Genomic DNA, 8768 nt, shown 5'->3' with positions numbered 1-8768 from the left:
CAGAATTACTTGTTGGCCTCACAAATGAATGGAAGAGGGAGCCGCTCTATGACATCAGAGCAGGGCCTTCCTCTATGACAACCATATGCCCCATGGTGCGGCAACTACTTTAAATAGCTTCCTGTCAAATTGACCTATGTGTTTGTGCGCGTGTCCCTCATAGGGAAATTGTATTGTGAGCTCAATGTGAAAATGGACTGATGTAAGTAGGCATTAGCTACAGTTGGCACTGTGGCACTATTTATGTGGGCACTGTGTTGTTTTCAGGGGGTTGGGACCAAAAAACACTGACAAATGAAATTCATACATTTTTTTTATCGGCTGCTAAAAATGGATGGCAAACGGATGACAAACGGCTGTAAAAAGAGGCGGCCTGGAAATGAATGGAATCCACTGATGCAAAACTTTTTTTACTGTCATATGAATATAGTCTAAAAGATGAGCTTGTCATTTGGTATGATATGCTATCTGTCATTATCCATGGGACATAAGGTAAGCACATGGAATTATCTTAAAAAATCTCAGAATTTTATTATAACGCGCAAAAGAAGGTGTTTAAAGAGGATCTGTCACTAGTTTATTAATTCCCTAGCTCCTAACTAATCGAATATGCGCTATGAAGCTTTGTAAATATGCTAATTTGGCTATACTTGGCAAATAGGAGGTGACTTTCTTTTCACTCTGGGCGGTGTAATGTTTTCTGTATGACACTGTCCAATCAGCATACAGCTTCTCCCCCTTCCCTGCCCAGCAACACAGCGTGATCATATAGTATACAGCTTCCATTCCCAACTGTGTATTCAACTGGTGATACCCCCGGTTGTGTCACAGCTAGATCCTGGTGTCATATGAAAGATTAGAATCTCATCTTTCATATGCCACCGCTGTTCTAGGAGGTCCACAGCCCGAGATATGGCTGCTTGAAGTTACCCCCTTCCCTCTAGAATGTCTCTCACACTGTGTGAAGCAGCTTCATGCTGATAGGACAGCGTCAGGAGAATCGCTGGTGTTCATACCAACTTGTCTAGTATAGCCTCATTTGCATATTTAGAAAAAAGCTCATAACTTTTAAAATAATAAACTTTTTGGGACACAATTTTCACTAGCATTATCAGTGTGACAGCGCCTATTGGATTAGCTAGGAGATAGGGAATTACTAAACTAGTGACAGAGCCTCTTTAATGACAAGCTAAACGCTGCTACATCTGTACGTTTTACAGAAACCTAGAAAATTATAGCAGAACATTGTTATTTAGCTGTAGCCTGTATTTTGTTCTCCTCATATAGTTTTGTTTCACATAAATTGACACCTTTTTTTTGTCAATCCTGGATATCTTTTCTGAAGAGTAATGGAAAGAAAAACATTCTATATTTAGATCAATTATTAACTTCAGAGGTTCAAGTAGTAAAGACAATCTAGGGCAAACAGTCATGTGAAAAAGTAAGGACACCCCATGTAAAGTGTTGATTTTTCAAAATATGTGGACAAATCAATATTTGATCTCCATTCAAACAGCATATAAAGATAATATAAATTACCAAAAATCACTAACAGATTGCAATAATTTAATAAAGAAAACATTCACAGATATGCCATTTCCTTCTGTGGAAAAACGACTGTACAAATCTTCAATAGAACAGCTTATGATAGGATCAGCCCTCAGTATGCTATATTTACATCACATTTTTCTATACAGTTTGGCAGTGTGCATCTGGAAACATACAACCAGGATGTATATGGTATAGTATCCATAAAATTCGATGGGGTAGACAGATGGCAAAAGTGTATCTTGTTGGCATACATCTTGCATGTTTACATCTTTTGACTTTTTTTACTCTATAGAAAGACATGGGCTGTAACGCTTATCAAAACAATAGGAAACAACCAAAAACCTATACATGTTTTAATGATGGAAAGCAATGGCAGACTCATCCAAACGTATATAGGTACAGTATGTGTGCAAGGAACACGTTCAGATCCAAGAAAAAAAAAAACACACAAACACACAAATTAATCCAAACGTTTTTAATAAAGCACTAACATCTTTAACATATTAAAAAAAAATTGTGGTGACAGCAATTTTTTTGAGTTTTTCCATCGTCGCATTCAAAGATCTTTAACTTTTTTATTTTTGCGTCGACATAGCTGTATAAGGACTTTGTTTTGCGGGATAAGTTGTATTTTATAATAGCACCATTTTGGGGTACATATAATTTATTGATTAACTCTTTAATAACTTTTTTAGCGGGGTACTGGAAAAAAACAGAAATGTTTCCATTTTTTTTGCATCTTTATTTTACACCGTTTACCGTGTGGTATAAATAACATAATAACTTTATTCAGCGGGTCGTTACGATTGTGCAGATACCCAATTTATATGGATTTTTTATGTTTTCCTACTTTTACACACTAAAAACAAATTTTTTTCCAATTTATTTGCTTTTGTGTCGCCATATTTTAAGAGCCATAACTTTTTTATTTTTTGACCGATGCAGCTGTATGAGGGCTTTTTTTTTGCGAGACGACTTGTAGTTTTCATTTTGGAGTAGATGCGGCGGTTTGATCCGTTTTTATCAAATTCTTTTGAAGGCAGGATGAACAGAAAACAGCAATTCTGGCATTGTTTTTTATTATATTTTTTACGGCGTTCACTGTGCGGGTTAAATAATGTAATAGTTTTATAGATTGGTTCGTTACAGACGCGGTGATACCAAATATGAGTAACTTTTTACTTTTTTTCATCATAAAGTATTTTGTAAGGGGAAAAAGTGGGGGTTTTAATTTTTTTTTACTTGGGACATTTATTTATTTATTTCAAACTTTGTTTAACTATTTTTAATCTATTTTTTAGTCCCACTGGGAGACTTTACTGTGCAAACTTTTGATCGATATTAATTATAGCTTCTGTGTATTATTGCCGGTCAGTGTTAAACTGACAGGCACTTGTTAGGTCATGCCTCTGGCATGGCCTAACAGGCAATTACTAAAGGCAGACCTGGGGGCCTTTGTTAGGCCCCCAGGCTGCCATAGAACCCATCGGCACCACGCGATGCACGCAGGGATGCCAGTGGCATGAGAGAGGGAGCCCCCTCCCTCAAAAATCACTCAGATGCGGCGCTCGCTATTGAGCGCCGCATCTGAGGGGTTAAATATGATCGGAGACCACTGCTAGTGTTACTAACAGCCCAGGCCCCAGCAGCATGCCACATGATGCGGGGAAAGTTCTTATGAAGTGCCGACGTGAAAAGGCAGCGCTTCAGAAGAACTACCCTGAACGGCCGACGTAAAAACACTATACGCCGGTCGTTACTAACAGCCCGGGCTCCAGCAGCACCCTGCACGATGTGGTGAAAGTTCTTATGAAGTGCCGACGTGAAAAGGCGGCGCTTCAGAAGAACTACCCTGAATGGCCGACGTAAAAACACTATACGCCGGACGTTAAGGGGTTAACACCACTGACAGGTGAAGTGAATAACATTGATTATCTGGTTGCACTGGTGCCTGACAGGGAGTGATATATATTAGGCAGAGAGTGAACAGTCAGTTCTTGAAGGTGATATGTTGGAAGCAGCAGAAATGGGCAAGTGTAAGGATCTGAGCCGCTTTGATAAGGGCTAAATTGTGAATGCTAGACGACTAGGTCAAAGCATCTCCAAAACGTCAGGTCTTCTGAACGACAGGTTCATTGGTGCCCAAGGCCCATTAATATGTGTGGGGAACAAAGGCCAATCCTACAGAAGAGCTACATTATGTTATAATAGCTATAAAAGAAAGGTGTCAGATCACACAATACATCACTCCTTGATGCTTATGGGCCTGTCTAACCGCAGACCGGTCAGAGTGCCCATGCTGACACCTGTCCAGCGCCTACAATAAGCACATAAGCATCAGAACTGGACCATGGAGAAATGGAAGAAGGTGTCCTGGTCAGATGAATCACATTTTTTTTTACATCATGTGGAAGGCTGGCTACATGTGTGTCTCTTACCTAGGGAAGAGATGGCACCAGGATGCACCATAGGAAGAAGGCAAGCCGGAGGAGGCGGTGTGATGCTCTAGGCAAAGTTCTGCTGGAACACCTTGGGTCCTGGCATTCTCATGTACTTTGGCATGCTCCACTTACCTATACATTGCTGCAGATCAAGTACACTCCTTCATGGCAACGGTATTCCCTGAGAGCAGTGCCGTCTTTCAGCAGGATAATGCGCCCTGCCACACTGCAAAAATTGCTCAGGAATTGTTTAAGGAACATGACAAAGAGTTAAAGGTGTTGCCTTGGCCTCCAAATTCCCCAGATCTCAATCCGATCGATCATCTGTGGGATTGTGCTGGAAAAACAAGTCCAATCCATGAAGGCCCCACATCACAACTTACAGGACTTAAAGGATCTGCTGCTGAGGTCTTGGTTCCAGATACCACAGGACACCTTTAGAGGTCTTGTGGAGTCCATGCCTCGAAGGGTCAGAGCTTTTTTGGCGGCATGAGAGGAACTGCATGCCCTTAATTTTTGTAGTGCAATTTTAGACAGAATTCTGCTGCATTTTACTTAGCAAATATCCCGCAGTTATCCGATGCAATAGGGGTTACCTACAAGACAAAAAAAAGGATAGTCCATGGTATTTACTAAGTGGATTATGTGTTTTTGATACTTTTTGCGACAATCTATACAGTTATGAAAACCTAACATGGCTTAGAGAAGTTGTAAAACGTACCAAATTCATTGTCATTTTTTAGGTACAATGCAAACAAATAACAAAATAAAACAAGATAACTGATGTACACAGCGCATTACTTATGAGACCCACCTCTCCACAGTATTCTTCCTCCCTGCTTTTGTCTAGCCTTCTATATGTCCTTGTATTTTGTTTTGTGAAATCCTCTAGTCTGGGGCTTGTTATAGCGGTTGTCCGAGAATTAATGACTATGTGTTAATGCTTATAATTTATACATATAAATACATTTGTACTTACATTTTCCAAAGCGCCCCATTTCCAGATCCTGCCGTGGGGCACTTGACAGGTGACGTCACTCTCTGCACTGGCTCTGGCCGCTTTGTTGATCTTGAATTATTTTCCGGGTATACGACACGTCACTTGTGACGTGCCGTGTATGGGCTGTTCTGCTTCACAGCCTGTAACGCGCATGCGCTGTCACTGCTGTTCTCGCGGTCCCTGCTGTTCTCGAGATAACAGCAGGGGCCGCGCATGTGCGTTACAACAGAACAAGCCGATATACACTACCGTTCAAAAGTTTGGGGTCACCCAGACAATTTTGTGTTTTCCATGAAAACTCACACTTATATTTATCAAATGAGTTGCAAAATGACTAGAAAATATAGTCAAAACATTGACAAGGTTAGAAATAATGATTTTTATTTGAAATAATAATTTTCTCCTTCAAACTTTGCTTTCGTCAAAGAATGCTCCATTTGCAGCAATTACAGCATTGCAGACCTTTGGCATTCTAGCTGTTAATTTGCTGAGGTAATCGGGAGAAATTGGCTTTTTTTTTGCCACTCTGCCCTGAAGGCCAGCATCCCGGAGTCGCCTCTTCACTGTAGACATTGACACTGGTGTTTTGCGGGTACTATTTAATGAAGCTGCCAGTTGAGGACCTGTGAGGCGTATATTTCTCAAACTAGAGACTCTAATGTACTTGTCTTGTTGCTCAGTTGAGCAGCGGGGCCTACCACTTCTCTTTCTACTCTGGTTAGAGCCTGTTTGTGCTGTCCTCTGAAGGGAGTAGTACACACGGCTGTAGGAAATCTTCAGTTTCTTGGCAATTTCTCGCATGGAATAGCCTTCATTTCTAAGAACAAGAATAGACTGTCGAGTTTCACATGAAAGCTCTCTTTTTCTAGCCATTTTGAGAGTTTAATCGAACCCACAAATGTAATGCTCCAGATTCTCAACTAGCTCAAAGGAAGGTCAGTTTTATAGCTCCTCTAAACAGCAAAACTGTTTACAGCGGTGCTAACATAATTGCACAAGGGTTTTCAAGTGTTTTCTAATCATCCATTAGCCTTCTAACACAGTTAGCAAACACAATGTACCATTAGAACACTGGAGTGATGGTTGCTGGAAATGGGCCTCTATACACCTATGTAGATATTGCATTAAAAACCAGACGTTTGCAGCTAGAATAGTCATTTAACACATTAACAATGTATACAGTGTATTTCTGATTAATTTAATGTTATCTTCATTGAAAAAAACTGTGCTTTTCTTGCAAAAATAAGGACATTTCTAAGTGACCCTAAACTTTTGAATGATAGTGTACACCACGTCACAAGTGACGTGTCGTATACCCGGAAAATAATTCAAGATCAACAAAGCGGCCAAAGCCAGTGTAGAGAGTGACGTCACCCGTCAAGCACCCCATGGCAGGATCTGGAAACGGGGCCACTTTGGAAAATGTAAGTATATTACAAATGTATTTACATTTATAAATTACAAGCATTAACACAAAGTCATTAAATCTTGGACAACCCCTTTAAGCCTGATTTTCCTGGATCTCCTTCCTACTAAATATAATTCCTCAAAACCATGACCATGCGCAAGCTTGTAAGTAATGGTTTTTGTCCACTGGCCAAGTCTCACTTTATATCAGGCAGTAGATGATGCCCACACCACCATATTTATATGTATATCTCCAGAGGCGTAACTTGAAGCTTCTGGGCCAGAATGCAAAATCTGCGTCAGGGCCCCCAACTATGATGTATCATTTATAACACTGGTCTCCTCATATAAGGGAAAGGGCCCTGGTGAGCTTCTTCAGGCTCCAGGTAATGCCCCTGTATATCTCCACTCTTAGTAATCTCTTCAGTATTACTGAATAGATTACTATTACTACCAGGGTAAATTTGCCATCATGCCTCCACTTCACCCACTGTCCTAGTGCTACTCATTCATGAAGATGACTGTCTAAGGGCAGTGGGGTCTGGCAAGAGCAACAGACCAGTACAAATATAGTATAATGGCTTACACATGGGATGCATTAGTTTTGTAAACCTTATTCAGTCGGGTGTTTAGTGGATGCAGCTAATTTTAGGGCACAAAACTGTTTAAAAAATGTTTCTCAAACTGGGTTCCAGAGAGGCTCAAGATTCGACTAAGGGGTCTTAAAGGTTCCCCAATACGAAAATAAATAATAATGGACAATGAGAGTAGGAGTTAACTTGGCATTTAAAAATTCTATTACAGTTCGTGTGCAACTACCATCGCCTTTCTACAAAAACTCAGGATGTAAACACCACCGTATTATTACTTGGCATATTCGACATGAGAGAGTCACTGTGGAAGTAGTAGTCATATTTTTGTGAACATCGGCTCTTCATGGATTGCTCACAAAACTTAGTGTCTCATCCTACACTACCAACTTCTACAAAGGCAAGTTAGAGGTCCTAAAATAGTTTGTGAACCATTGAATTAATACTGTGCATATATAACTTCTTCATCATAGCCTTTCTGATGATATATTTTTTACTATTTAAAAAAGAAAAATTTCTCAGCTGCACCAACCTTTACTATTCGCATCAAACAGTAGAATTTAATTGTGTTTTTTTATTATACCTTTTGCAATGCATTGCCTTCCTTCAGGTTGTCAGGCACTTTAAACAGTTGCTAAGCATTTTCCATACGCAGTACAAGTGTGTGTTATTTGAAGCACATTGTACAGCAACGTTAGCAGCTATCTGTCATCCTGTCCTAGCAAAGTCAATTAGACATATGCTTGTAATGCTAAATCCCCATGTAATAATTTAACTTTGTGCAAGTGATAGTCAAGGTCAAACACTAAGGTGAAGTTACAGAGCTTTAAATAAGTAGAGTAAGGGACCCAAAGAAAGAATACTTTGTTCAGAGATCATCCAGGTAGGTCATTTAATTCTACACATTCTTAAAGGAGAATTGCATTCTAAAGTATTTTCTTCCCTGTGAAGTGAGCTTTTCTTTTTATCCCCTGCCACATATAGAAGAACACTGGGCTCTCAGTAGAAGTATCCTTGTGAAGTTGATATCTCTTTCAGAGTTTTGATTACTTTGTCAAATATCTTCCCATGAATTATGAACTGAATGTCTGTTTTAGTTTTTCCTTCTGCAACAATTCAAGAAAAGTGGGTGATTTGTAAAAACTAATCCTAGTGGTAGGGAAGGAGATTGTTTTAGTGGTGGGCAACGAGTATTGACTGCTCTTTTATCTGGATTAGATGTGGGTGGTGGTGTGGACGATGACAGAGAAGTGTTAGACAAGACCCGAGAACTCAATGACCAAGATGTTGGTGGGCAGCCATAACATCTTCTCCTCCAGCCGGTTGATTTAGAGGCTTTCTGCAGATTGATAATGCTGGTCATCCAAGGTTAAAGATCCCCAAATATTTCTTACCCAGTGGTCCCAAAAATTGTCTTGCTCAAATGCACGCAACCGCTACCAACACAACCAATAACACCAAAGGGAATGTGCCCCAATAATATAACTGGTCAAACACCAGAGTCATAACTTGAACACCAATGCAAACATTCAGTGTTGAATGACCCAAACATTTTCAAATAAAATACTTTTTCATTGAGACATGATAAAAAATACAAATAGTAGCATCAAAATAAATTGTAAAATTTAAGTCCTCAAAGTGAAGAAGTACTGAATGGGCTACTAGACATAACATCTATACTATACTATAGTATAGTACATTGTAGATAATCAACAATGGTAAGTCAAACAAACAAGTGTAGAACTAATGAAATTGACCATCATAGTAGATAGACAGTAA

Source organism: Rhinoderma darwinii, chromosome 5 (assembly GCF_050947455.1).
Source record: "Rhinoderma darwinii isolate aRhiDar2 chromosome 5, aRhiDar2.hap1, whole genome shotgun sequence".
NCBI lineage: Eukaryota > Metazoa > Chordata > Amphibia > Anura > Rhinodermatidae > Rhinoderma > Rhinoderma darwinii.
The sequence above is the reverse complement of the archived record's forward strand: the minus strand, read 5'-3'. Positions refer to the sequence as shown.